This window comes from Podarcis liolepis, assembly GCF_965112155.1.
Source record: "Podarcis liolepis genome assembly, chromosome: 5".
In the NCBI taxonomy this organism is placed as follows: domain Eukaryota; kingdom Metazoa; phylum Chordata; class Lepidosauria; order Squamata; family Lacertidae; genus Podarcis; species Podarcis liolepis.
In genome coordinates, this window is record NC_139556.1 from 68,249,184 (window position 1) to 68,276,512 (window position 27,329).

Consider the following 27,329-nt stretch of genomic DNA (forward strand, 5'->3'; position numbering starts at 1 on the left):
GCAGTTTATAGCACTGCAGAGTCATCATGGCATGTAGCCACAAACTGGTGGAATTTCTCTTAGGCTTCCTTATTTATTCTCCATATTGATACAAAGGTTGGGCACCACCCCCAATCTATGCCGATTCCAAGGGGGTTCCAGGCGCTCACCCAGGAATCCAGTGTTCCTTTGGGAATCAAGACACAGTGGAGAATGTAGCAGCTTTAAGAAATAGGATTTATTCACATTTCATATCACATTTACACCTGAGTTTGGATGGAGTCCAGATTTAACCGCATAGTCATCTCAAGAGGGGCTACTTCCCCACAACAGTGCAACACTGGAGCCCCAGGCATCTCTCCCATTCTCCCTTCAGCCAGCCTGCCAAAAACAGATCTCACGTCTTGTTTCCAACACACCTTGCTAAAGACACCCTTCTTCTGGCGCCTCACATACACACACCCCGTCAGCTTGGCAACCTCTGTCAGCCTGGGCCCAAGGATTCCTTTTGTCATGCTAACACCTCTATCATACCTGCCAAGTGCCTTGGAAAACAAATGGAACATCCCATTTTTCTGCATGAGATATTGGCGGCCATTTTGGGTGCTGCTCTCTCACTGCAAAAAAAAGCACTTGGGGAGGGGGGGAAGAGAGCACAGTGTGGGACACATGACTCGCCCAGAGCGCATCCCGGTTTTCAATCAGAAAAAGTTAGAAGGTATGCTCTATCCCAGGTGAGGCCCTGGCTTGGAAAGCAAGCTTAGCCTGTATTTGTCCACTGCCCTGGAATCTTCCCTTTAATACCACAAATATTAAAAAGATTCTGACATTCATTAATTTGTTGGGTTTAGGGGGTCTTTCTATATCATCTTCCAATATGTGATTTCTTCATTTGTCTTCTTACCAGAACAAAAGTCCAAAATGCTGTCCCGGCCAATGATAAAGGACAACGGGTAGAAAGGTAAAAAAAAAGTTTTTTTCTAAGCTGCAGCATTAGAAGGCATCGATAGGATAATTCCAGAAATAACTGAGCCTTGAACAAAGCAAGCACAAAGCATTTATAGAATTGTAGCAAACACATAAACCACACAAACACATGATCTTGGCCAGGAAAGCGCATGGACAAAGTGCATGGACAAAGTCCGGTATTCTCTTCTTGGCTACAGGACAGTTACTTCTTGACCTCAGGCCAGGCTAGGTGCAACTGGCCTTGTAGTTGCAACTGTGGGTACATCTTGCGGCTAAGCAACTGTGGATGCATTGCGCTTCTGACGGTGAGAACGCGTTTCTGTAGACTCAGCACTAAGCAGGCTGAGGTCAGCTGGGCACACGATGCGATCGCTTCAGAGTCATGGCACTTCTGAATTACAGCCCGCAGGTATGGCATTCCTGATTTATATCTCTCAGATATCAGAAACATGTACTGCGTAAGCAGAGTGACAGAGGATGTGAGCATAGGTGCATGCTGTGCTTGACATCTGCCCTAGGTCATGGCATTTACTGGGATCCCATGTCATGACAGCCAGGTATCAGTCTCACACTGTTTTGCTCCAAATTAAATAGGACCTTTTGTGAGTAATAGTAAATTTTTTAGACAACTGCAGTGGACCCTCCCGATACGAATTAAATTCATTCCAGGGGGCTGTACTTAACCTGAAAAGTCAGTAACTGGAGGTGCCGCTTCTGCGCACGCACATGGCAAGTAGAATGCTTCTGTGCATGCTCGCATGGCAAAACCTGGAAGTATACACTTTCGGGTTTGCCACGATCGCAACCCAAAAGTTACGCATCCAGAGCAGTACATAACTCGAGGGTCCACTGTATTATTATTTTTTAAAGTAAACCTTTTCATAGTGATGCCAGCGACTTGGTTAAAATGCTTTCTGTTGTGTTACTCCATAACAGAACGACATGGCAAGCAGCACAGAAGAGAGGCCACCATTAGTGATAGCCCTCACAGGCAGTTTGACAAATGCTTCTTATTTTAGTTGATTAAAAATCTTAAAAACAATTAATCAAACCAATTAATCATTGCAGCCCTTATTGCAATTTGGAGAAGAACCTTGACTCAGAGGTAAAGCTCTTACTACAAGGATGGTCTAACTGAATCCTGCTGTTTGGAAAAAATATTGTACAGAACCAAACTCCTCTCTGACATCTGACCCACATAGTGACTGGGGAGGCAGGGAGGAGCATGGGACCTGCTGCCATTTTCTAATTTTGACAAGGTGGGAAACTAATAGTAAGAACAGCTAGAAATATGACAAAATAATAATAATAATAATAATAATAATAATAATAATAATAATAATAATTATTATTATTATTATTATTATTATTATTATTATTATTATTTGTAACCCGCCCACCTGGCTGGGTTTCCCCAGACACTCTGGGCGGTTTCCAACAGAGATTAAAAATACATGAAAACATCAGTCATTAAAAACTTCCCTAAACAGGGCTGCCTGTTAAACAAGGCTCACAAGGGACCATTCACAATGAGACATGTCTTGCAAAGCAAAAGGTCCATAGCTCAGCGGTAGAGAGCATGACTGCGTGCAAAACACTGCTGCCAGTTAATGCCAACAATATTGAACTGGATGGACCAATAGTCTGGCTCTGGCAGCTTCCTAGGCTTGTCATGAAAATTGCTATGGTGGTATGTTGATGCACTAATAACAGAATTGCTTTGGAGTTATGAACACAGCTATGGGTGATTGCCTTCTGTTGCAAGGCAGGTGTTAGGCAGGTGTTTACTGGGGTATAAGGTATTTTCTGTGGTGGCTCCCAGTTTGTGGAACATGCTCCCCAGACACATCTGTGGAGCATTAACTTTATTGTCTCTTAGTCAGCAGACTTAAACAACGTTTTTTTTCTCATGCATTTGCTGGACAGTGTGCTTTCTGTTGATTTTATAGGGGTTTCTTAAGAGCTTTAAGTAGTGCTTTGGCCATTAAGTTGTTTCTAATGTCTGCAAGCAACTTTGAACACTGGGGGGGGGGGTTCTTAGCAGAAAGTTTTGATAAATATCATTCAATATGCAGTATTAATAAACAAACTCATGCCCCTGAAATATATTTATTACCCTAAAGCAGTGCAGCACTTAAAAATATATCAATTTACTGGCTCAGTTGGTAGAGCAGGAGTTTCTTAAACTCAGGGTCGTGGGCTTGAGCCCCATGTTGGGCAAAAGATTCCTGCATTGCAGGGGGTTGGCCTAAATGTCCTTCGTGGACCCTTCCAGCTCCAAATTTCTATGATTCTGATTATGTGAAGAACAGCTGGAAGGAGGAAGAGAAATGCAAAAAAGAATGTCCCTTAATCTCACCCCCAGCCATTTTATATAGTCAAGGCATGGTATGGAACCACTACTCCAGGAAATGGCGAGGGGGAATTCCAACCCAGCTCTCAGTATAATGGGAAGAGCGAATAGCAGCAGTGGGAGATAATGTAATCTCATTGTTTCTTCAAGGCTGTCTGCCCCAAGGTTTTCCATACCTCGCTCCCAGAGGCCAGAGATTAAATTCTCCCTATGGGGGCTCTTTGCCTTGCACTTTAATATGTTTTATTAGTGGAGGAGAGGGAAAGGGGAGGGGGGATGAATCTGCTACTGAATTGGATATTGACTTTTGGTGGAGCTCAGTTGCCTCTTCTGGCTCAGAAACATGTTGAATTAATTTGTGCAGAACAAATAGACAATAAAACCTAAAAGACCCAGAACATGAGAAAAGCTTATTCTACATTATTCTGTCTAAATGAAAAGAAAACAACCCTATATTTGTTTTAAACGAGTCCAGGCTCTATGATTCTCCTCAGCATGGGAAGTGCTGAGGTCAGATAGCGGCTATCCACTCCCGTAAGGATCACATGTTATTGTTTTGACTGGGTGGGGGCAATTCCATGCTGTTCATGCAAATTCTCACAGAAACCATTTACCTTACAGGATGGCTAACACTTCCCATTACCCTATGGAATAGAACGCATAGGTATTATTTCCTTTTTAAACTTCTTTCCATTCCACTTAGAAGTATTGTCCATGTTTCATTCTACAGTAATGACATTCACGTCTTCCAACAACCATCCCACCACATAGGGGTCTTTGCAGTGCTTTCTTATCGAGTACTTCCTTGACTCACTCACCCCCAATCTTCTTTCCCTGTTGCAAAGAAAGTACAAGTATATTCTTACATTCACCTTTTTTGAAACGACCGTTTCTCCCAACCCTACCCTCTCTCTGTTCATTTTCCACTGTCAACCTGTAGACAGTGTAAGCTCCTTGGGCTGGAAACCAATTGCTTTTGTTTATGCTGTAAAAGTGACATGCACACTAATAGTTCGATCTGGGCACATAGTGAAGCTTTCTAAAACCCATTCTACAAACATAATCAGCATTCTGAAAACAATAAGCTGGATACTGGGCATGCTTCTCATGGGTCATCCATAGCTATAGAATAGAGCTGAGTTCTCTATTGTTGACTGCAGTTGATATGGTTTACAATGTAAGCATTTACATTTCAAAAATAAAACCACCAATTTCTTTCTAAACTTTCCGTCAAAGTGCACATCACCCATGAAGAAGGGTCAAAGCCACATTTTAGCGTTTCAGGGTAAACAGGCAAATTATTTTATTTCTTCAAATACAGTGGTACCTCGGGTTAAGTACTTAATCCATTCCGGAGGTCCGTTCTTAACCTGTAACTGTTCTTAACCTGAAGCACCACTTTAGCTGCCGCTGTGCCGCTGCTGCGTGATTTCTGTTCTCATCCTGAAGCAAAGTTCTTAACCCAAGGTAATATTTCTGGGTTAGTGGAGTCTGTAACCTGAAGCATATGTAACCCGAGGTACCACTGTAACAAAAATATCAATTATCCATTGGCATGTGAAACTAACATATGAAGTGCAATTCAGAAAAACATAAAAGCATGGGTCATGTGCTGTTGAAAATTAGTGAGACATAAAAACTTCATGGTCATGATCACAATTGAGCATTTGTGTGTTGCATTCCAACTAAAGCTGTGGGGAAAACTCTTGAAATTCTCCACCTATTTGTGGGCTGCAAATTGGGGCATGAGTGAAAGAAACCATTTCACCACTGTTCTAGGGCATGGGGTGGGAACCTTTTTTCTGACCCAGGGATGCACTGCCTCATAGACAACCTTCTGGTGTGGGGGTTTGTGGGTGGGTATGATGCCAGTGATGGGCGTGGCATCACTGCCCTGAGAAAAACAGGACATCTTGGGGGTTTTCCCTGCAAGAGCACGACAGCCATTTTGGGTACCGTGCTATCTCATGATTTTGGGCCAAGATCTCACGTGTTGCCCCCAAATGTGTGTTTTGGGGCACTATGCCCCCCAAAGCACTTTTCTGGGTCCGCAATTTCATGCTGGTCACGTGATTCACACAGAATTTCTGACCCAGAAGATGGTCCCCCGGATTTGGGCCACATTGTGTTTGATTGAGGGTATGCCATGGTCAGAGTCAAAAATGGGTGTAACAACAGGTAAAGCAGGAGACATCACATCCACATAAAGTTCAGAAGATTCTACACACACCTGTCCCATCCAGACAAGCAAGAGGTATTACCACAGTTCAAGGATGCATTCCTGACAAGCAAAATATCCAAGGAAGACATAGAGCAGGGACTTCGTTTCCTGGGGGATATTTTTCCTCAGAGAAACAATCTCAAAAATTTATCTGATAAGTTTTGCTTCAGCTCTAATTTCAATTTACTTAAATCAATGGGACTATATAGTCTGATTGATTCACTGTGCAGGGCAGGGAGTGGGTGATTGTAGCCATAGGAATGAATCGAGTATATTAAAGCAGAGATTTAGGTTGTTTTGGCTTCTACCTGAGACAATGATCACTGTTCAAACAAATGTTGGAAGCTTCACGGTTGTCACTATCTGAATAGCCTAACAATGTGTCCTTTCAACAAGAATTGACCACTGCTGTATTTATTTAAATTTAATTTAAAAAATATTTCTATGCTGCCGTTTCAAAAAGAAAAATTTCAGAGATCTATATAGCAGATATAAATACAATAAAAATAATGTCAAAGCAAAAATCGCAGATTACTGGCTAGCTGTAGCAAAAAGATTTTTTTCTTTAATGGTCTGCATAAGCCTGGAGGCATAGAAAGGCTTTTAGTGGATGTTTAAGAATTAATACAGAAAACACTGGTTAACCCTTTCTCTGTCAGTTTTTCAGCTAAAAAGAACCCTTTGCAAGTTGCTTTTTCACTAGGGAGTGATAAGCGGAAGACACAGGCATCCCATAGACTTCCACTTGCTGCCCACAAGTGAATAAGAAACTTGGGCGGGGTGGGGTTTGAACTGGAAACCATTAAAAGGAGAAAAGGGAACGCAATCTCTTTCTCTGCAGCCTTCTGCTCAAATGTCCCAGGCTGCTCAGGATTAAATTCCCTCTGCCTCAACAAAAAAACCCCCTAACCAATAAGTAGAGAAAAGGATAATAGAATCCACATAATGTGTAATTTTGAGCTGAAAATTAAGCTATTCTATATGAAGGAGTTTTGTGTAACTGAGAAAGTTGCTTACTATTCCAATAGAATCAGTTCATTGAAAGACATTAGGGGCACATTCCAGCAAAATTAAGCACTTTTGAAGCCCACTGATTTCAATGACAGAATTAAGATCATGCTTCAAATCTCTCCAGTTTAAATCAATAGGACTTAAAAGTGTTATCATACCCTAGGTAGCTTTTATCTTGGGCAGCACTGTGCTTCGGATAATTATTTAGAAATTGCACCACTCATAAATTAAGTCCCACTGTGTTCCACCGTGCTTACTTCCAAGTAAACATGTGCAGGATTTCAGCTGTGCCGCTTCAGCCTATGCACATCACCTAAGAAATAAGTCCCATGGAGTTCAAAATATGTCTTACTCCCAAATGTATATACACAGGATTGCAGTCTTAATTTCCATGTCCAATATTTATCTGAATCTGGCCAGTTTGCAACAAGATCTGTGACACTTACTTGGAACAAGCAGGGAGACATAAGCAACTACGAAACAGATGTCAAAAGAGAATATAAAACAAAGCAAAAATCAAAGCAGGGAGGTGACTATCACATTTTGGTTAAATTTGCAATGCTGTTGTTCAGTTGCAGAAAACACAAAGACCAGAATAAATTTAAATGACAGATGAATAGCGAATTCCTGGGTAAAAGATCAAACAACCTAGCCTTAATTTGGAGCATGCAGAGGAATGCAGCCACAGTTGTCTGTTCTTTAAGAGTAAAAGGGATTATGACAGACAGCTGTCAACTGGATTGCTACAGCTGGCCTTGCTTCTTTGGTTGTGGTCCTTTTGCAAGCAACTGTGTTGGTCCTAACCTGGAGCTCTTCAAAGCTCCTTCCATCTGTTCATATCATAATAATCTAGCTTTGCATACTGACTGCAGCTGCCCAGCGCAGCTGGCCCCTCTTGGTGTTCATTCTCCCCAGCATTCAGGCAAGTGTTAAGCCTACCTCCATCAGGCCCTGTAAGGTCTGTCTACAAGGAACTGGAACTAACCCACTCACAATAAACTGAGCATTTCTGAACTAATATATTCCAACTGTGACAACCAGCACATCTGAGCCTGACTTTCTGAACTAACGTTAGCACCACAGAGAGATTAAATATTTATTGTAACAAGATTATTATGGTTTCCTAGGCAATCCAAACCATACAAACAATGGAACTAGGGAAACATCATTTAAAAGACAAATCACGTTGATTCTCTTTACAGCGTACTCCCTTACACATGTCTACTCAGAGGTTAGCCTAATTGAATTCAATGAAATTTACTCCATGGTAAGTAGACTGAATAACATCCCTAGACTGAATAACATCTAATGTCTCAGGGGACCTTTGAGGGAAAGAGAAGAGGAAACTCAAGGAATGCTCAACCCAAATTAAACCTTCAGACTGGAAGTCTGAACAGCACAAACTTGTTAGAGAATGCCCAGCTGAAGTACCATCTCCCCACCTTTACTTTAGGTCAGGCTTCCTCGACTTCGGCCCTCCAGATGTTTTGAGACTACAATTCCCATCATCCCTGACCACTGGTCCTCCTAGCTAGGGATCATGGGAGTTGTAGGCCAAAAACATTTGGAGGTCTGAGGTTGAAGAAGCCTGCTTTAGACGAACTTGCCTTTTCTGTATAGTCTGAGGACTTGTTAGTATAGGCTGGGGAAGTGTGTGCATGTGTGCGCCATTTTATACACACACAATTATTCACACAAAGATTCTTTCAACTTCTCCAAGGGAACACACAACCCACAGGGGTAGAGTTAGGAAAGCCACATACACTACTACTGCTTTATACTTCTACTTTATAGTATTTACAAGAAGATTTAAAATGTGATGCCTGCACTAGGATCCAGGGAAAGTCTTCAGCCTGTGGGAACAAGACTTCTGCTATTTTTCTTGTACAAATGGGGGTGGGGTGGGGAACTACGCAGATGCACTCTACTGGACGCAAACTCCTTTTTCCTTCAAAGAAAAGTGTGCACATCATTTGAAGAAAGGCCAGCACAGCTGCATGAAAATTGTCCTCTCTTTGGAACCTGACCCTAACGTTTACTGTCTTCAAGTAACCATTTGAGTATGGGAATATCCAAAAATGAGTTTATGGGTGAATCACTTCTATATTCTACTGTGTTAGTGCTAATAGCTACTATTACTGGTGCATGCCTTCCTGTTCCACAGCATATTTTTTTATTTGCTTTTGGTACATTTAAAGCAATTTAAGAATAGTCACACTGAATTCTGCACAATGAATCTGTTCGCTTTCTTTATGGGTTGCACAGATTTATATTTCATTTTGCTGGAGGGTGGGAAAGTGTCATCTTTCAATAAGAGTGTGTGCCTCTCCAGAACTGCTCCCGTCAGCTCCTGTTGGCACTGCAGACAAGACTGTCCATGGTCATTACAACTACATCTGCAAAATCACAGACTGCCAAACTGATGACAGTTCCATAATCAAAGCGTAATCAGATATATGGCTATATTCCTGTCATCTGGTTTGTGCTGGGAGATTGGACTTAGCATGCTTTCTAACTGATGCAATGCTCCATGTCCTGACTAAAAAGTAAGGCTGAAGGAAATGGGAAAAAGCAGCAACCTAGTAGATCTCAGGCCCACCACTGACAGAAGGAATGTTTGAATATAGCTTTATATCAACTAGCAGCACACACAGTCCTTAATTGCTATTTTGATTCGCCATGCAAGTCTGATATAAACTCTCCAGAAAAATAGCCCCTTTTAATACAATAACACGGTTCAAAATATTATGAAAGAATTTTTGTTCCTTCCCGCTGAAAAACAGCTGTTTGCAATGAGACATCTTTTGGTACAAAACAGAGATTCCCAAACTGTGGTTCATGGACCACAACTAGTCCATCAGCTTCACTCAGGTGGTTTGTGGCATGTCTGTATTAAATATTCATATTGGTTTTTAATTGTATTTTTATTGCTTCTTTTTATTTCTTGTATTGTATTTTATTGCGTTACAATTTGAACCCTGTGGGATACAAATATTTAAAGAACCAAAGAAGCAATAAAAATACAATTAAAAATCATACAGAATCTAGCCAAGTGCTTCACAATTGCCACAATGGGCTGAAGAAGAATTAAGTGATTCACCAAGACCCGCAGCAAATTTCAAATGGTCCATGAAGGGAGGAAAGTTTGGGAACCACTGCTATAAAATGGAGTATTCTGACAGAAGGCATGGACAGCTGATTAACTAGAACATTCAACACTGTACCATTTTGTTACACGTCTCACCTGCTATTTCTATATGTAAGGAGTCACTCGCCCCATATTATACATATATTTGCAGTGATCCATGCATATACAGGGAGTATAGAAATATTTCTTTATACTCAAACATCTTGGATAGCAAGATGTAGCAATTTCAGCATGCCTCTGAATGTGTGTGCATTAGGATTCTCTGTGCATTACTTTAGAAACTTCATTAAAATTGCAAACACGTATAGTGATACTAAGTGACCCGGGACACAGAAAATTGATGAAAAGACCAGCGGGGGAGCTTGGAACTCTCTTCAGATACCTTTGGCTTATATTAATGTTCAACACCTGCTGAGGAGGATTTACCAAATGCACTGACAATGAATAATCTAAGAGACATGCCAACTGGCAATGCTAGGCAAAGGAGGGCGAAGAATTACACTCCATCTGTGAAAGGCTTGGAAAAATTTATGAACATGAATTCAATTCACCCTCACCTACCACACCCCAAAGATGGTGTCTAACAGTCCAGAGCATAGAAATAAATTTCTTAAGTAGGAATGATACAGTGGCCTGCCAACAGGAAACCTGGAATCTGGCCAAAGCAATGCTGCCACACTCAGAACCAGGATTTGTAATTTTTACTTTCATTAAGCCGCCTTCTGTGGTCTTTGATGACAATGTGAAATGCTGTTGTCCCCATGTCCTTATGACTGCCTCTCCAACTCTTGAGGTTGTTGAAAGCTGCCTTTGTGAGGATAGCTGCATTTACTTAGAACTAAATGTGGCTGATTACAATGGGGTTTCCAGAGCAACCCTACACGTCTACTCAGAAGTAAATCCCACAGAATGCAATGGGGCTTACTGTCAGAAAAATGTGTATAGGATTGCAGCCTTAGGCACTGTTCACATGAGGTATGGGGAACACTGGGACCTGCAGATGTTGCCAAACGTCATCCATGACCACTGTTAAAACTTGCTGGAGATGATGAGACATCTTTTACTCAAAGCAAAATTTAAGTAAATATTGGAGTACGGATTATTTCCATCTTGCATGGATTATTTCCATCTTGCACTTACAGCCTGCTTTATTTGACTCGTGTGCGCAAGTTCAATTTTATAGGCAAGTTTAGCACAGATAGAAAAAAATACAGAGTAACAGAGGAATAATAATATACAGTATCTTGTCTAAGACTGTGGTCTTCAGTGTTATTAGATTTTGGACCCTGATCTTCAAAATGGGAGCAATGATGATTATATCTATGCATGAACATCTTTCTCCCTCTCTTAAAAAAAATTCCCTGAGAACCACTAGTTCATTGTACCTTAGTTCAGGACATACATCATTAATTGATTGCTAATGGACAATAAAACAGCCCCCCTGTATTACTGAAATGACATGCAGATGGGCAGAACATTCTTTCTAGGCAGATTATCTGATACTTGCACTGTTGCATGCCAAAGGTCATATTCAGAATACATATGAGTCATGGAAAGAAAATGTGTAATTGCAAGAGAAAGTGGATTAGGTAGAATAACCTTAATTAAAGTCTGGAGGATGCTGTGGGAAAATCGGGAAACTTAACTTGTTCAAGAACAGCAACAAAAACCCCGTCTTTGCCACTGTAATTCTGCAGCTTCATATACTTGCATGGATCTAATAATTACATTTTTGTTTACAACTGAATCACACCATGCTGTTGATATCTGCACACTATATAAAGCTCTTGGTTCCCCACATCTTTCAAAGCTACCCACTCCAAACTTTGCTTGTGTGCAACAGGTAAAAACATTCAACACTAGTGCTACACAGAGCCAACTCAGTGAAGTTAATGGACATGACTAACTTAGGTTCACTCATTTCATTGGATCTACTATGAGCAGGACTTAGTTAAATTCAACCCAGTGTGTGCTGTCCAATGTTAGTCATACTCAAAATAGACCTTCTGAAATCAATGGGTCTCCTCTGTGTTTGATGGATGTCTCCCAGTCTTGTTGAAAAAAGAAGCAGAATCCACAAAGGATTCTGGACATATACCCATGAAGTGTGTTTGACAGTCCTGGAAATAAAATCTGAATCACAACAGAATGTCAGTGTTTGGTCCCTCATACTAAGGGAAACACATTTCAAGTTCTGAAAGAGTGCTGAGGGCACCAGTCACAAAATGGCTGCCATTAAAGAGGTGTGGCATAACATTAAATGGCTGTCATGGAGCATGGCATAGCACAAAATTAGCCCTGACAACCTTATGCTGGAACACCTGCCCAGGGGCACCACTGGATGCCTTCATGGAACCTTCTGGGTGCCAGGATGGCAACTCCTGACCTACTGTAATTGAAGAAGTGCTTGGAATAATGTAATTGACTATGCAGTATTTGTACTTATTGGGACAAATTTAGTAAACAAGATAGAGAATACTCATTTAGATCATTCCCTCAATCTGATGAGGAAAGCTGTACTATAAAGATGGGGACGTTTTCACGTTGTGAGATGAATTAAAGTGACATATGGATGGAAGCTATTGTAATTAAGGATTTATTTGACAGGATAAATTTTGTTCCTATAGACGATTCATGGTTTATTAGCCATTGCTTGGGAAATTTTCCTTTGGTTTCTTATTCCATACACTTCTTGGTAATAAAGGAACACCTCATGCACTCAGTGTGTGTAAACATCACCAGGCATTTTGCAAGAAGCTCTCCTATTCTTTAGCGGGTTTGCAACAGGAAATTGCAAGGTTTTTATTCCATCTGTGTTCATGACTACAGATAGCTATACAAAACAAGGCAACAGAAGTGGTAGTCTTTGAGCCATGTCCTTAGGCAGTTACAAAACAGTACAGCTCTACTAAGCATCAAAGACACTGTGCTGTCTTGTCCCAAAGGAGGATGAGCCATCTCTGTGCACTGTATTCTGGGCAACGCTGTACACCCCAGGAGGCTATACCTTAACAGACAACAGCTGCCTGAGGAAGAATCCAGAAGTTCTGCAAATAATTAGTTGACTTGTGCAAAATATAAATACAAAATTCTCTCAATAACCTGCAGCAGAGAACAAAACCATTTCCAAACACAAGGATGTTATGTGCAAAAATCCAATTTCAAAATTAATGTGCCTGTTAAAAAATGTGTGAACCAGATCTGATGCAGGATTAGCACCTATGCTGCCAACTTCAAGGATGTCTGCTTCAAAAACGCTTTGTTTGTGTTGGAGTGTGTGTGTGTGTGTGTGTGTGTGTGTGTGTGTGTGTGTGTAACTAAACCAGTAGTCCCATTCCTAGATCTCTCACTCCTAGGAGAAATGGAAAGCAACAATATGTTTTCTCCGCTGTCTGAGCTAGAAGTGATTAAGGTGCTCAATTCATTGTGCCATCTCTTCTCTGAATTTCAGCGGAGGTCTGTATGTGGTGAAAGAAGTGGCATCGCATCCTTTTATCTGGATGATAACTTGACAAAGTCTAGTAATGTTTGTCGCCACCTTGTTTCTTGATGCTACATGTTTGCTTTCCAATGCAGCAGATTAAGGCAAGTGGCTTTAGAAATCCTAGGGTGGCACAAAGGATCAAGTGTCTTAATCCCTACTGGCTCAGGGCCCAAAGAACTTTATTTGACTCTGGTTTTCCCAAGCTATAAACACCGGTTATTGACACCATGCCACCACAAGTGGATGATTGCAGCAATTTTTCTATACAAGTATAACAATCCAAACATCCTTTAACACATAATCGCTGCACAAGAGAAGAGTTACCAAAACATTAGAGACTTTTGCGGAACTTTTGCAATGCTTATAGTTTTACACAAAATAGACAAGGCAGAAATTATGAAAAAAAAAATACAATAAAAACACTGGTTTCTAAAGCTGAAATGTCAGTATGTGAAAATCACTATTTTTTTCTGGCTTTGAAGCTGGTCATTTATATCCCATTTCAGAGGGAGGTGCCCTTTTTAAAAAGAAACAAACAAGTATTTTCTTAAAGGGAAGCCACATCATAATATACCTCCTCTATAATTGTATAGTATTATTGGAAATAGATAGATTACGGGTATGATCTATAGGGAGTCCTACTGAAGACGCTCCACTGGAATGATAGGAATGGGAACTACATCCTGGTAGATTGTGCCTTTTCAAATACATACAGCACAGACTGTAATTGCTTTACTTGTGATTGTCCATAATGCTAGCTATTACCATCCAGACACTGTTGACAGAAATATGAAACAGTATAGCTGCTAGGGGCCTGAATGGTCGTTTATTTACTCTAGACCTCTGCTTAGCCATCAAATTAGGGTTGCCAACTCCTTTCCAGACTGTGGTCCCACAACCTTTAACAACTGAAATGTAGAAAGAAATTCAAGTGGTGCAGAAGGTGCTTCTTTCACATCATTGCAGCTCTGTGGGAAGGGGTGAATTTTTCCCTATTGAATTTCTCCCCATGTCATGCAGTTGTTAGGCGCAAACCTCCACTGTCAAGGAAATAGCAAGGTTTTGAATAATGCCTTTAACTCCCCACTGGTTGATGAAAAAGAATATCAGAATACAGGAACGGTCAGGTGAACCACAAGATGACAATTTTGTTATACAGCAATGCAATCTCTCCCAATTAACACAAATAATTACTAGAATAATCAGGAAACTAAGAGAGAGAGAGGATAATGTAAATTAACCAACTTTAATTTTCAACTAACAGAGTCCAAATATCACTTTACAGTCATATTTTGGAGCTTTATCTTCTCCTTATCCTATAAAGGAAATGATTGTGATTGGAGGTACACCAAACCCACATGGAATGCTTTCCCCTGAAGTACCTTCTCTTTCAAACATAAGTGCTTTATCTTCTCAGACAAGCTACAGCCCTATGAAGGCCTGTTAAGTGAAAATGGGATAAGTTGCTCTTTTACAAGCAGCACAAAGTAATAACTCATGAATGGTGAAAGCTTTTACAGCAATTCATGCACAAAATAAGCCCAAGTCAAATGAGTGTATGGTAACAAAGTTGATGCAGCGGCAGCAAGTTTGGCTTTCCTCGTTTGGCCTCCTATTCCCATAAATATTGAATCAGTTGCTAAGGGAATTTTGCTCGACAATATGATATCACTTGGTTATTTTCAATGGTAGCTATAGATCATGCTCAGAAAACAAAGGCGTGTTGTTTAAACCCAAGTCATAATTTCTTGTCAATACAGCTGGGGTGGGATAGTCTCAGGAATCCATTTAATAAACTGCTCTCTTCAGCTGCTAATCCGGCCAATATTGGTTTGCTCAAAGGGAGAATATGATATTTCTCTAGTACAATGGGATATTCTGGAATGCATTCTAAAAGAGGGAGGGGGGAAGCAGACAATATTTTACTAGCAACATTTTTTCGCATGAAGAACAACGCTTACAAAAACTGCAAGCATATTTTCTCATTCCAATCTTTTCCCACACAAAGCTGCCGAAAGCCCTTCTTCCAAGTTCCAAAAAGGACTCTCCCATGACGATGAATGTGTCTAAATATGAAGTGATAAAAGCAGGAGGTTGAAGGAGCCCTGTGAAAAACTGCACTGAAAAAGAACTTATCAATACCTCTGCTCTCTAAAGCATCCTTGTTCCAAATGATCACATAAGCACACCTCTTAACTGAGGAGCATGCACCATTTGTTTTTGTTTTTACAAATCTATACCAGCTCTCTCTCACCATTCAGCAATCACAGAACAGGTAGGATTTAGTCAGCATTTCTTATGCTGCTGTAGACTTGGATCAAGACTGAAAGACCATGAAACTAATCAAACCAAAGGGAGCTGTGCAGCCTAAACAGTCTATCCTTAGAGAAAGTTCCAATGTATTCAGTATGTTTTACTCCCGAATAAATATGCCCAGGGTAGCCAACAGACAATTTTTTAAAAAATTTAGTCAGGCCTTTCTGTCTTAAGTTGATCTCTAAATATGTCACGACTGCTTTTAACTAGTTGCTTTTATTTATTTATATGAATGTTTTACTTGTTTTTTATTTTATTTTTAATTTTTTATATTATTGTTTTTTCACTGGTTGTTGTTGGCTGCCTTGAGCTCCTTTTGGTGAAAAGGCAGGCCAGAAATGCAATAAATAAGCAGGAAAGAAGTATTTGATTGGATATTCTTGAACAGCAGTTGCTCACCATGAAATGGCAAACTGCTTTCAAAATGGAAATGTGATTCAAAAGCAATGTAGTACAGTGGTACCTCGGGTTACAGATACTTCAGGTTACAGACTCCGCTAACCCAGAAATAGTACCTCGGGTTAAGAACTTTGCTTCAGGATGAGAACAGAAATTGTGTGGCAGCAGCGTGGCAGCGGGAAGGCCCATTAGCTAAAGTGGTATCTCAGGTTAAGAACGGACCTCCAGAATGAATTAAGTTCTTAACCTGAGGTACCACTGTATATGGCATGAAAGTCTGCAGTTTACAGAAAAATAAGCCAAAAATTCTATTCAGCAGGCGCAGCACGGCTGAAACCAGCTAGTCATTGGAAGGGGCTCCTGTGCCCACAAAGGAGGGATGATACAGTTGGGGGAGGACATAGTATTACCTGAACATTTGACCCAATATCGGCGAGTCACTGAGGAGAAAGCAAAACAGGATAATCTTGACATTACATGGTTCCTATTCATTAGTTATATTAATAGATTTCATAGTTCCCCAGGCCACTAGCATCCCAAAGTTCTGTGGTATTCACAGTGGAATCTTCTAATGTACTTCTACGAAAAGATCAGTAATGTTTCCCCCCAAAAGCGACTGTAGTCATCTCTATGTATATACCAGTACTCTACAATGATGAAAGAAAAAGACCCCTTTCCAGTTAACTAATGAGTAGATGCTGCCTATCCAATTCTATACAGTATTGTTCTTGTGGTAGTAAAGTTTCCAACACTAATTGGTTGACTTGGTGTGATTTCACAGAAGGTTCATAAAGATACCAACTGCTCAGGGAACAAAGCTGTCAGCAGCAATAAACCCACAGTCTTTGAAGTGGTGGTGGGTGGCTTGTTCACACCTAACACAGGCCCTAAGGATGGAGTTCATGCATGAAGAAGGCTAAGAAGGAATGCTAACTAGGGGAAAAAACCCTAGAAAGCAGGCAACATGAAGGGCAAAGAGCCCAAATGGGCAAGACAGACAGTGCTGTGCAATTCAGAAATCCGCATGAAGGGCAGGTGGAAGAGACAAGAGTCCTGAGGAACAGGCTTGGGAGCTGTGGACTAGGAACCTGGTTGCTCAGTCCAGATTCTTTGATACCCCCCTTGCCTTTAAGAATTGCACAAAAAGGAGAAATTCTTTGAAAAGTGACAGTGAACAGGTGAAGAAGTAATGGGGCAGGATGCTGAATTTCATATATGTAACAACTTAACCAGTCAATTCTTTGGCCACAATCTTTTAGTAACAATGAACTGAGATCTTCAAAAATAAAAGGTTGCATTATTAAAGCATTTAAATTCCTATCATCAGAGAGCAATCCTAAGCTCCCAGGAAGGTCGACTGGAAGACCTTTGTAGGATTGCCCTGCCCTTGTGTCTAATGTAAAATTCCAATCACTAACCAATTTTACTCAGTTTGGTTGTGCTTGGTATAAGGGTGCATTCAAGAATTACATTCTGGTGAGAATGCTCAACCAGAGTTCATCTCGGATTAATGACAGTTGCTCTCCCATTAGTCATGGTGAGAATATTGGCAAACAAAGTGTGCTCAGTTGTGCTTAACTGGGTGCACAGACCCCTTTCTTTTTATTTCACGAAGGAACTATCAGGAAAAGAACATTATAGGTATGACTCATTATGGCTATGGGAATCAACAAAATTATATTAGATAATTTCAAAATGTTTGGTGACATTTTAACATCAAAATAAATTCACCGCACCCAAAGCAATCAGCATGTGTGTGGTCTTGTTTTAAGACCTGGCCTTAAAGAGTGTTTCCATCTCAGTGAAAGCTGCTCTGTTGTGTTTGCAATCTGCTGACTGTGGTTTTATGCGAACACTGCCAACATCCAACTGAGAGCAAAAACATGCATCAGACTAGGAATTAAAGGTGTCATCCAATTTTTCTGTGGCTTGTTTCACTTCCTCTGCACCAGAGTTACAGCAGGCATTGGTCAATTATACAACATTTTTAATTCACCAAGCATTTTATAGCCTTAACTACTTGCTTCATATCACATTACACAAAAATCCAATGTACGTCATATTCAGAGTTGAATTGTGGGGTTGGAAGGGACCCTGAGGGTCATCTAGTCCAACTGCCTCCAATGCAGCAATCTCAACTAAAGCATCCATGACAGATGGCCATCCAGCCTCTGCTTAAAAATGTCCAAGGAAGGTGACTCTACCACCTACCAGTGGAGCGTCTTTCTACTGTCAAACAGCTCTTACTGTCAGAAAGTTCTTCCTGATGTTTAGTGGGAATCTCCTTTCTTTTAACATGAAACCACTGGTTTGGGTCCTACCCTTCGGAGCAGGAGAAAAACAAGCTTTCTCCATCTTCTATGTGTTATTTGAAGATGGCGATCATATCGCCTCTCAGTCGCCTCTTTTCCAGACTAAACATACTCAGCTCTCTCAAAAGGCTTGGTTTCCAGACCCTTGATCATCTTGGTCAGCTTAAAAACGGGATAAAGCTTTCAATAGCTACTAGTCATGATACAGTACCTCCTGTATACCACCTCCAGAATAGGAGGCAGCATGCCTCTGCTTATCAGTCGCAATGGGAGAGGACTACTGTAGTCACGTCCTACGTGTGAGCTTCACATAAGCATCTGGTTGGCCACTGTGGGAAACAAGATGCTGGATTAGAAAAGCCTTTGGGTCCATTCCAGCAGGCCTGTCTTCCTATGTTTTTTTATGGCATGAGAATGCACTTTGCTATGTTACAATAAGCTCTTATTTGGGAGTGTTGAGAAAATTCAAGATTATGCACAGACTTATAGTTCCTTTGTTATTCCTCTTCGTTCTTTTTTTCTGGGATGGATTCCATTGGCAAAGTCTCTCACCATTCCAGCCATGGGTGGGTTCCTTGTATAAGAACAAGCAACAGCCCTGCTGAGTGCTGCCTAATCCAAGTAAGACTAAATGGGTAATCTATGATGGTAGGACTGGCTTGTATGATACTTAATTTGGCTGCAGTTATGTATAGCTCTCAGCAGTGAAGAACACATAACTGGTCAGCACAAGCCTATTTGTTCTTAATTAGCTGTCTGGAAAATATGTCATAATTTATCCTCAAAAGTCACAGCATAGAACAAGGAATATCACATTCTAGAAACAGCTGGATGTTAACAGCTGTGAGAGGTGTTATGTAGAAATATGTTTACTGAAACAAATCATGCTGCTTTCAAATGACCTTCCAACAAATATAAAAATCAATGTTTATATATTAAATATTTGTCATGATCTCCTCCACTAGTCAAACTATTTTATGGTGTACTTTAGCAGACTGCATCCTACACTCCTCCCTTCCATATTAAATGAAAATTACGCAAAATGACAGATGCAATTAATGTTTCTGTATTTTCTGGAATATGTGTGTGTATGATTTCCTCCAGGGTAATAAAACAAAAGCAACCTAATGCTATTTAAGGTCTAAGTATATATGTTTGAACTGTGCAGCTTGGGGTACAGATGCTTGGATTTTACAAAGCTTAATGTGTGGTACCAACCAACCACTATGATTTGCAAGATTATGAGTTTTCAGCTTCATCTTCATTCCTACGCTGATGCAAAGCAGTGAGTTTGGATTAAAAGATCAAGAAGGTAAGATTCTTACTGCTGAGTCAAAACTAAGTAGAGAAAACAACATAACTCTTTTCCATGCTTGAAGGAAATGACCTTTTAAAAAAGTTAAGACAAACAGGGCTTAGTTCTGAACAAAACATGAGTTTTTATTAGACCCTGTTAAAGTATTTGTCATATCCAAACATAAATCACTTGGATGACTTGCTAGTCTAGAATGCTGGGGTGTTGGACACAACTTTTGATCTTAATGTCAGTATGCTGATAATTTTATTTCTGCATTTAATTAAGTTTTTATATTCCGAATAATCTGAGCAATTCTTCTAACACATACCACCAACCACCAAAAACATAAAATAAAAATTATATCACTATATATTCTGAGTGAGTAGCTTCCTTCTGACCCATGAGGCCATTGATTCAATCCTAAACTTAACATGCATCACAATGACACCATTCTGCATGTCAGGAAAATGACCCAGAAAGGTCATCTGTTTATGTGAGTTGAGTGACTGTTTTTGTCCCAGCCTCTTGTGCACACTATGGTATCATCATGATTCATGTTACTAGGTGACGTCTGCTGGTTTGGTTATACAAAACCCACAGTGTGGCATCACCCACCCACCACGATTTGGAAAATTATAAGTTTTCTGGTTTTTCAAGAAAAGAAGCTGAATTGGAGCATCTTCCAGGGCAAATCAGGGCTGCTTAAAAACCTCTGTTGAACTTCTGTTCTAGAATTAATTGTTCACTAGGTTACAGCACATTATGTACAAATTGCAAGTTCTTACAGATATGACTTTTCATTATTATCTGCTGTATCATTGGCATTAAAAGAACAGAATGTAGTCTCTACAATTCTGTGAAAACCTTCCATTAACTATGCTAATGTGAGTCTTGTGGTGCGTCCCTTAAACCAAAAAGTTTATGTAGATGTCTGATGCAGATATAAAATGCAAACAAACAATGCTTGATGCCTTTCTTGATATCTATAGGTTGACAGTCTCCCACAGATCACATGAAAGTCTTATTTGCCAATAATACTTGCATCAACATTGTCACAAGTTCAATTAACTACATATTAGACGAGATTCAGTTCCTCCCCTTCAATGTGTACTTTTGCCTGAAGATGACGTGTACACAGTCCTTCTGGTTGTTTCGTAGACTGCCACTCTTGAAGGCCCCTTCCTTTAGTTGTGGTCTTTTGCGGGAGTGCAGGGGGTTGCTGCCAGAATGGGACTCAGAAAGCTCTTGTGCACAAGTGTAACATTGTATGTGTGGTACTTTGGATCCCAGAAAATGGGGCATTGCAGCACAAAAGCAAGTCACACCTTGACTGAGCTACCGACTTTCATTCATGTAGCAGTGTTGTAAAATGTTGGGTATATGGACAATCTGAGCTATATATACTTGATTTATGTATAATTAGACTACAATTTACAGATGTTACGCACTCTCAAAGGGAGCAAACTAAAGGCTTCCACACCTTCAGAACATGGGTGGGCTCTGGGGAGGGCTAAATATGAGTTCTGAGAAGTAATAAAAAATATAATTATATAAAAGTATACCAGCATAATTTAGTGACCTCTGAAATTATCACTAGGGAATTACAGGTTAAATTGCTTGGAACTCATAAACCAGAATAACACCAAATCCTACTAATACGAACATCTTGAATTTATTAGTGAAAGTATAAGAAATCTAAACTTTCAGTTTTCAAAGGAATTTAATATTTCTCCTCCTTTCTATTAACAAGAACAAGGAAAACACCCAGTTGTGCAATGCAGAGTAGACTTCTGAAGGGTTACTATTGTAAAATATTACAAAATGGTTTTACTACATTTTTTCATGCTGGTACATTTTCATAAGATGTGGTATTTCCAGTGAGCAGTTTGGAAAATTCCTGACTGGAATCCCACTGTTCCCCCTGAAACTTCACTGCTATCCTTGTTTCAGAAACCATGGCTAAGGTGACTGCAGATCCTAAAACTTCAATATCTCTTTACTCTGAGAGCTATCACTCTCAAACAAATACTCACATCTCTGTAAGAACCACCCTTTCAACAGACCTTTACAAGAGTGATATTAACAAGTATATATTTTTTCATTACAGTTTACTGACCCTTTATAGCTGATGGAATGACCTCAGCACCCTTTGCATCCTATAAGGCATGGGTGGGACTTGCACACAGGCCATAACTGGCTCAGCATGAGTCCATGTGACGTCAGGTGTGGGGCAGCGTGAGACATGGCTGGGCTGGCTGCATGACAGAGTTCCTTGAGGGAAATTCAATCACACAGCCAATCCACGAAGAAAGTAAGGTTTAAGGCCAAGCCCATCATGTGATGGACACCAACTTCAAGCCTTCTGAATGGGCAGCATGGTCAAGATTGGAACATGCCCCCCCTTTCTATAGAAAAAAGACAACCAAAGCTGTCTCAGTGCCAAAACCAAAATAACTGAAACAAGAACTGTGAAAAAATGATGTTGACGTATGATGAGCTGAGCAGCATCAGATGTAATGCAATGCGGCACTAAATCTCTTGTTCTATCAGTGAAAAGATTTCTGTTTCCACAGTGGAACATTATCACCCTTTCCTTCCCTACCCGTGCTCTCCCTAAATCTCTTCTAGGATTGCACTAACCCTCTGGAGCAGATCTGGGGAGGCCTCAGGGCACACACAGGAGAAGCAGAGGGGTGTTCCACTGCGCAAGTGGAAATCCTTGCCCTGTTGGGACAAGATGAATCCTACCCATTGTTTATAATACTGTACAGCCATGAAACAAATCAGTTTATAGGTCAGAACTGGTTGATGAATAGGTGTAATTTTAATATGCTAGTTTTACTTCTTGAAATACAGTGGTACCTCGCAAGACGAATGCCTCGCAAGACAAAAACGCGCAAGACGAAAGAGTTTTCCGTTTTTTTGAGTCGTTCCGCAAGACGAATTTCCCTATGGGCTTGCTTCGCAAGACGAAACGTCTTGCGAGTTCTTGCGAGTTTGTTTCCTTTTTCTTAAAGCCGCTAAGCCTCTAATAGCCACTAAGCCGCTAATAGCCATGCTTCGCAAGATGAAAAAACCGCAAGACAAAGAGACTCGCGGAACGGATTAATTTTGTCTTGCGAGGCACCACTGTACTCGGAAATTTATCTTTCTAATACAATATTCTACCAGCTGAGGAAGACGTCTACAGCCCTCCAGTTCCAGGCTATGACCACAGTTTATCTGAAAGGGAAATACGTAAATAGATGCATGTGTGGTTCCCAGAAGGCATTGTGTTATACAGCTTTGTTGGGAGTGCCTAGATTTTCAGCTGGAATTCTTGGAAGGTTTGCTGAAAAAAATTATTCTGACTAAAGTGGTTCTCTTTTATGAGACCAACAAGCTTGTTATGTATAAGCTTGTCTGTGCTCATGGCACGCACACATAGACAAATGAGATATATATGCTGCAGAACATGGTGTTATGCTACAAAGAGAAATTATATTTGGATGAGATGTTTCATCCTTATGATTTTTTATGTACCCTCTTTATGAAGGCTGTTGGTTTTAAGCAAACAAATTAGACCAACTACCACAACATTTATATATATATATATAAGGAAAGTTCCATTAATTCCAAGAACCATGGATTTAGTTATGCTGCCCAAGCTATTAAAAAGGGGGTGGGTGAGGAAGGAGGTAACTTAAAGTGGAGGCCTAAATATATGAAATTAAATGGGTTTCTAAAACAAGGCTTCCCTCTCTCTCTCTCATCATCTAAAGTATCACCAAACATGTAAGACATCATATGAAAGAATAAAAATAGATTCCATTACAAATGACCACTGAAATAGTGAGCTTCTATTGTGTGGCATTCTAAGATTGAAACATTATGATCGGGGTGACAAAAGTGCTCAGTAGGGAGCAAGGAACCTCAGAGATGGGTGGGTCTAAAGCGAAAGGGTGGGGTGGGGAATGAGAACATTCTTAGAACTTTGATAAGGTCTAGGAAAGTTATCTGCAGCAAGAGGCATGTGGTTTTTACAGTAAAGGGGCAGTATTCATACACAGCACAAATTAAAACCCAGAGGCAGCTCTAAAGCAACAACTAACAATTAGACCAAGGAGGTTACAGCAAATATACTGGCCAGCTCTATTTAGAGCCATTACAAGTCTTTCATTTGAAAAGTAATCATTTTCAGCTTCTCTCGAAGTCAGAGATTCATCAGGAGTAACTCTGTTGCCTTACAACACAGTGGGTCAGTTTACATAAAAATGTTATGTTCTGGAGATAATTCTTGGTGGTAAGCAGTTCAAACGGAGACATTTAACAGGTTCTTTGCTTTTTCTAAGGTAGTTCCCAGGCAGTTCAGTGACTCTTGTGAAACAGACCAATGTCTGCATTGTTCACTTTCCCCAAACCACTGCTTTCCCATTACATACATCAGTGTTAAAGGCAGATGTGGGAAAACATTAATATCTGGGGGTTGAGGGATCCCAGGCTCCCAAGAGAAATTCTGGAAAGATCAGTGGCTGGCCAGAATGTAAGAAGAGCCTTGCTTGAACAGAACAAAAGGGCAAATTTATCCAACATCCTGTTTCCCAGAAGCAAATATAGAGGCAATGTGACTAGTAGCCTCTGATAGTCCTATCATCCATGAACTTGTTAAATCCTCTTTCAAAGCCATCTAAGTTGGTGGTCATGCCCACATCCCATGGAAGCAAATTCTACAGCTCAACTATTTGCTGTGTGAAAAATAACTCCCCTTTGTCCTCAATTTCCCACACTTCAGCTTTATCAGATGACTCCATGTTCCAGTATTATGAAGTGGGGCGGGGGGGGGGGGGGAGGAACTTCTCTCTATCCATATTCTCCACATGAATACTTTGGTATCATTTGCAAACTTGCTCACCTCACTGTTTACCCCCAAATCCAGAGCATTTATAAGCAAGTTTAAAAGCGCTGGTTTCAATTCTGACTTCTAGGGGACCCCACTTCTTACATTCCTCCACTGTGAGAACCATCAATTTATTCCTACCCTTTGCTTCCAGTTCTTTGGCTGATGCATAAGCAACCCGGACACTGTACAGTACACAGCTTTTTCAAAGTTTAAGTATACCATGTCTACTGGATCACCCTTATCCACATGCTTGTTGGCTCTAAAAGATTTCACAGACAGGATTTACCAATGCTGATTCTTCCTGAGGACGATTTGTCCTTCTATATGCTTGTTCATTTAATCTTTAATAATGGTTATAACTATTTTATCGGGAACAGATGGTAAGTGAAATGGCTTGTAATTTTTTGCATTCAACCTGTACAGCGGTACCTCGGGTTAAGAACTTAATTCGTTCTGGAGGTCCGTTCTTAACCTGAAACTGTTCTTAACCTGAAGCACCACTTTAGCTAATGGGGCCTCCCGCTGCTGCACGATTTCTGTTCTCATCCTGAAGCAAAGTTCTTAACCTGAGGTACTATTTCTGGGTTAGCTGAGTCTGTAACCTGAAGTGTATGTAACCTGAAGCGTATGTAATCCAAGGTACCACTGTATTCCTTTTACAGAACTGATGTTAAACTGGCCATTTTCTTATCCTCAGGCACAGAGGCCGATCTTAGGGGTGAGGTACATGTCAGAAGATCGGCAATCTCACATTTGAGTTCTTTACAAACTCTTAGAAAAGATGTCATCTGGACTTAGTGATTTGCTGGTTTTTAATTATCAATGAGGCCTATTTCTTGTCATCATTATTTGCTTCAGCTCTTTAGACTCCCTTCCTAAAAATGTCGGCCCAGGCATGTGCATTTGCCCTCCATCATCTGCAGCGAAGAGCAATGTGTCCAGTGCATGCACAGGCCTCAATAAGCGTCAGCATTATTTTAATTTTCATCCCCCAAATTGGGACACCAGTAGGGTTGTGTCAGAGCCCCTTCTGGTGCAGCACTCTGGTGCTTGTCAGCAGGGTCATGCTAGAACTCCTTCTGGTCCAGCACTCTGTTTCAACCCTGCTGAAAATGGAACAGCATACCTCTGAATACCAATTGCCGGAGAACAACAGTGGGAGAGGTCTATTGCTCTCATGTTCTGCATGTGGACTTCTCACAGGCAACTCATTGGCCACTGTGGGAAATGGGATGATGAATGAGTTTGGTCTGATCCAGTAGGGCTCTTCTTATGTTTGTTCTTATTTCTTGGTGCAAAATTTGATTTTTTTCAGCACAAAGGTACAGCCTGGCTATGATTTTCATCCGTTATGACTCTGCCTCACCTTCTCCTTTGCCTGATATAACCTTTTCTAAACTCAATTAGATGAAAGAGTGTGGCCTCTTGACTTTCTCAGAGCTGTTCTTCAAGTGAACTCACACATGCACCTTGGATTCCTTCTTGTGCTGGGAAGCATGTGTCTGAAAATGAGCTTTGTGGAGATCAAAACCCTGCACACCCACATCAAGATGCCTTTCTAAAACTCAGATTTTATACCTAGTCCCCAGCATTGTATTACTAAACTCTGGAACCAAAGGAGAGAAGATGCTTCAAAGACTATGTCAAAATTCAATACCACCTTATCAGGGTTAAAAAAACCCAAAGCCAATAACTTGGAAAAGTATGGGCCTGTGCACCTGAGGAAATAGAATTATAACTAAACCTCCAAACTAAGTTATACCACCCAATGTATCCTTGATCTGTACACTTGCTTGTGTTATATGACCTGTGGTCAGGAAAATAATGTGACTTTGAATGTAATCTACAGCTATTTAAAAAAAAACCCTGCAAGATGTTCAGCTTTTGCCCTGCAACACTGCTGCACACAGCTTGCAATTCTATGTCATTTGTTAAAGCTCAGTAGCTGAAATTAAGAAACTAAATTGTGAGGCTAAAATTGAGGAGATTTTAGTCTTTCAGAAAGAATTTTTTTGGGGGGGGGCTCAAAATATGTATCTATCACCTTACGAAGTACATTTTAATGTAACAACCTTTCATAGAACTGATCCAACATGCTTTCATTCATATCTCACAGAAACTACAGTACTTAAGAGTCGTCAAAGAAAAGAAAGCAGCATATAGTCTGCAACGACAGAAATTATTTATAAAAGCATATTCCACAAAAAACAATTAGAGTTAAAGTTCAAAGGCCTATGAAAGCACACAACACATTATGGTACAGAAGTGTGCTATTCTATACGGGAGATCTTTTTAAGTATGTTAATTTAGCTCCGCTAAACATTATTTAGTCTCTCTTGAAGACATAATCTTCAAATATATGGCAGCACATTGTTTGGAGAGATTTACAAAGGCATTTAAAATTCAGTGTGTGATCAGAACCTAACTTGTACACATCCAGTCACATTATTGGGGTTGAGAATATCTGCAAAGCATAATTCAGAAATGGTAATATTCTTTAATTTCCCTCTTCTCAAAAACAGATGTGCTGGTCCGCTAGAAAAATCAAAACAGGGAGAGTAATGCAATACATTTATTAAGATTAACTATAAAGCACAAAAGTAAGCTTTCAGGTTCCACAGAACATTTCATCAAGCTTGAAGAGAGGAAGAAAAAAGTATGTTCCTTGCACATGGCAGTGTAGCCTGCACTATGCTACAGTCTCAAGCTACAAGTGGGGAGGGGTGAGTGGACTGTTTTTTAAAACTACAGCTGCTCTTAAATTACCAAAAATATTTTGTCATATTTCATCATTTTTTCACATTCACTTTCTCTCTCTCCCTCTCTCTCTCCCTCTCTCTCTCCCTCTCTCTCTCTCCCTCTCTCTCTCTCTCTCTCACACACACACACACGCGAAGAAAAGGCTTTCGCATTCATAATATATCAGATGAACAGTGCATCTTCTTTCTGTATTATGCTACA

General features: G+C 40.4%; 1 protein-coding gene and 1 long non-coding RNA gene across 2 annotated transcripts in view; one reads left to right on the forward strand and one right to left on the reverse strand.

The window, feature by feature from the left end:
• Positions 1 to 27,329, reverse strand: part of GPC1 (glypican 1) — a 192,522-nt gene that overhangs the window by 43,389 nt on the left and 121,804 nt on the right. The window lies entirely within an intron of this gene.
• LOC310708396 lies at positions 599 to 27,097 on the forward strand. Its single transcript, XR_014526995.1, has 3 exons — positions 599 to 697; positions 887 to 940; positions 25,684 to 27,097. It is a non-coding gene; the product is annotated as an uncharacterized lncRNA (long non-coding RNA).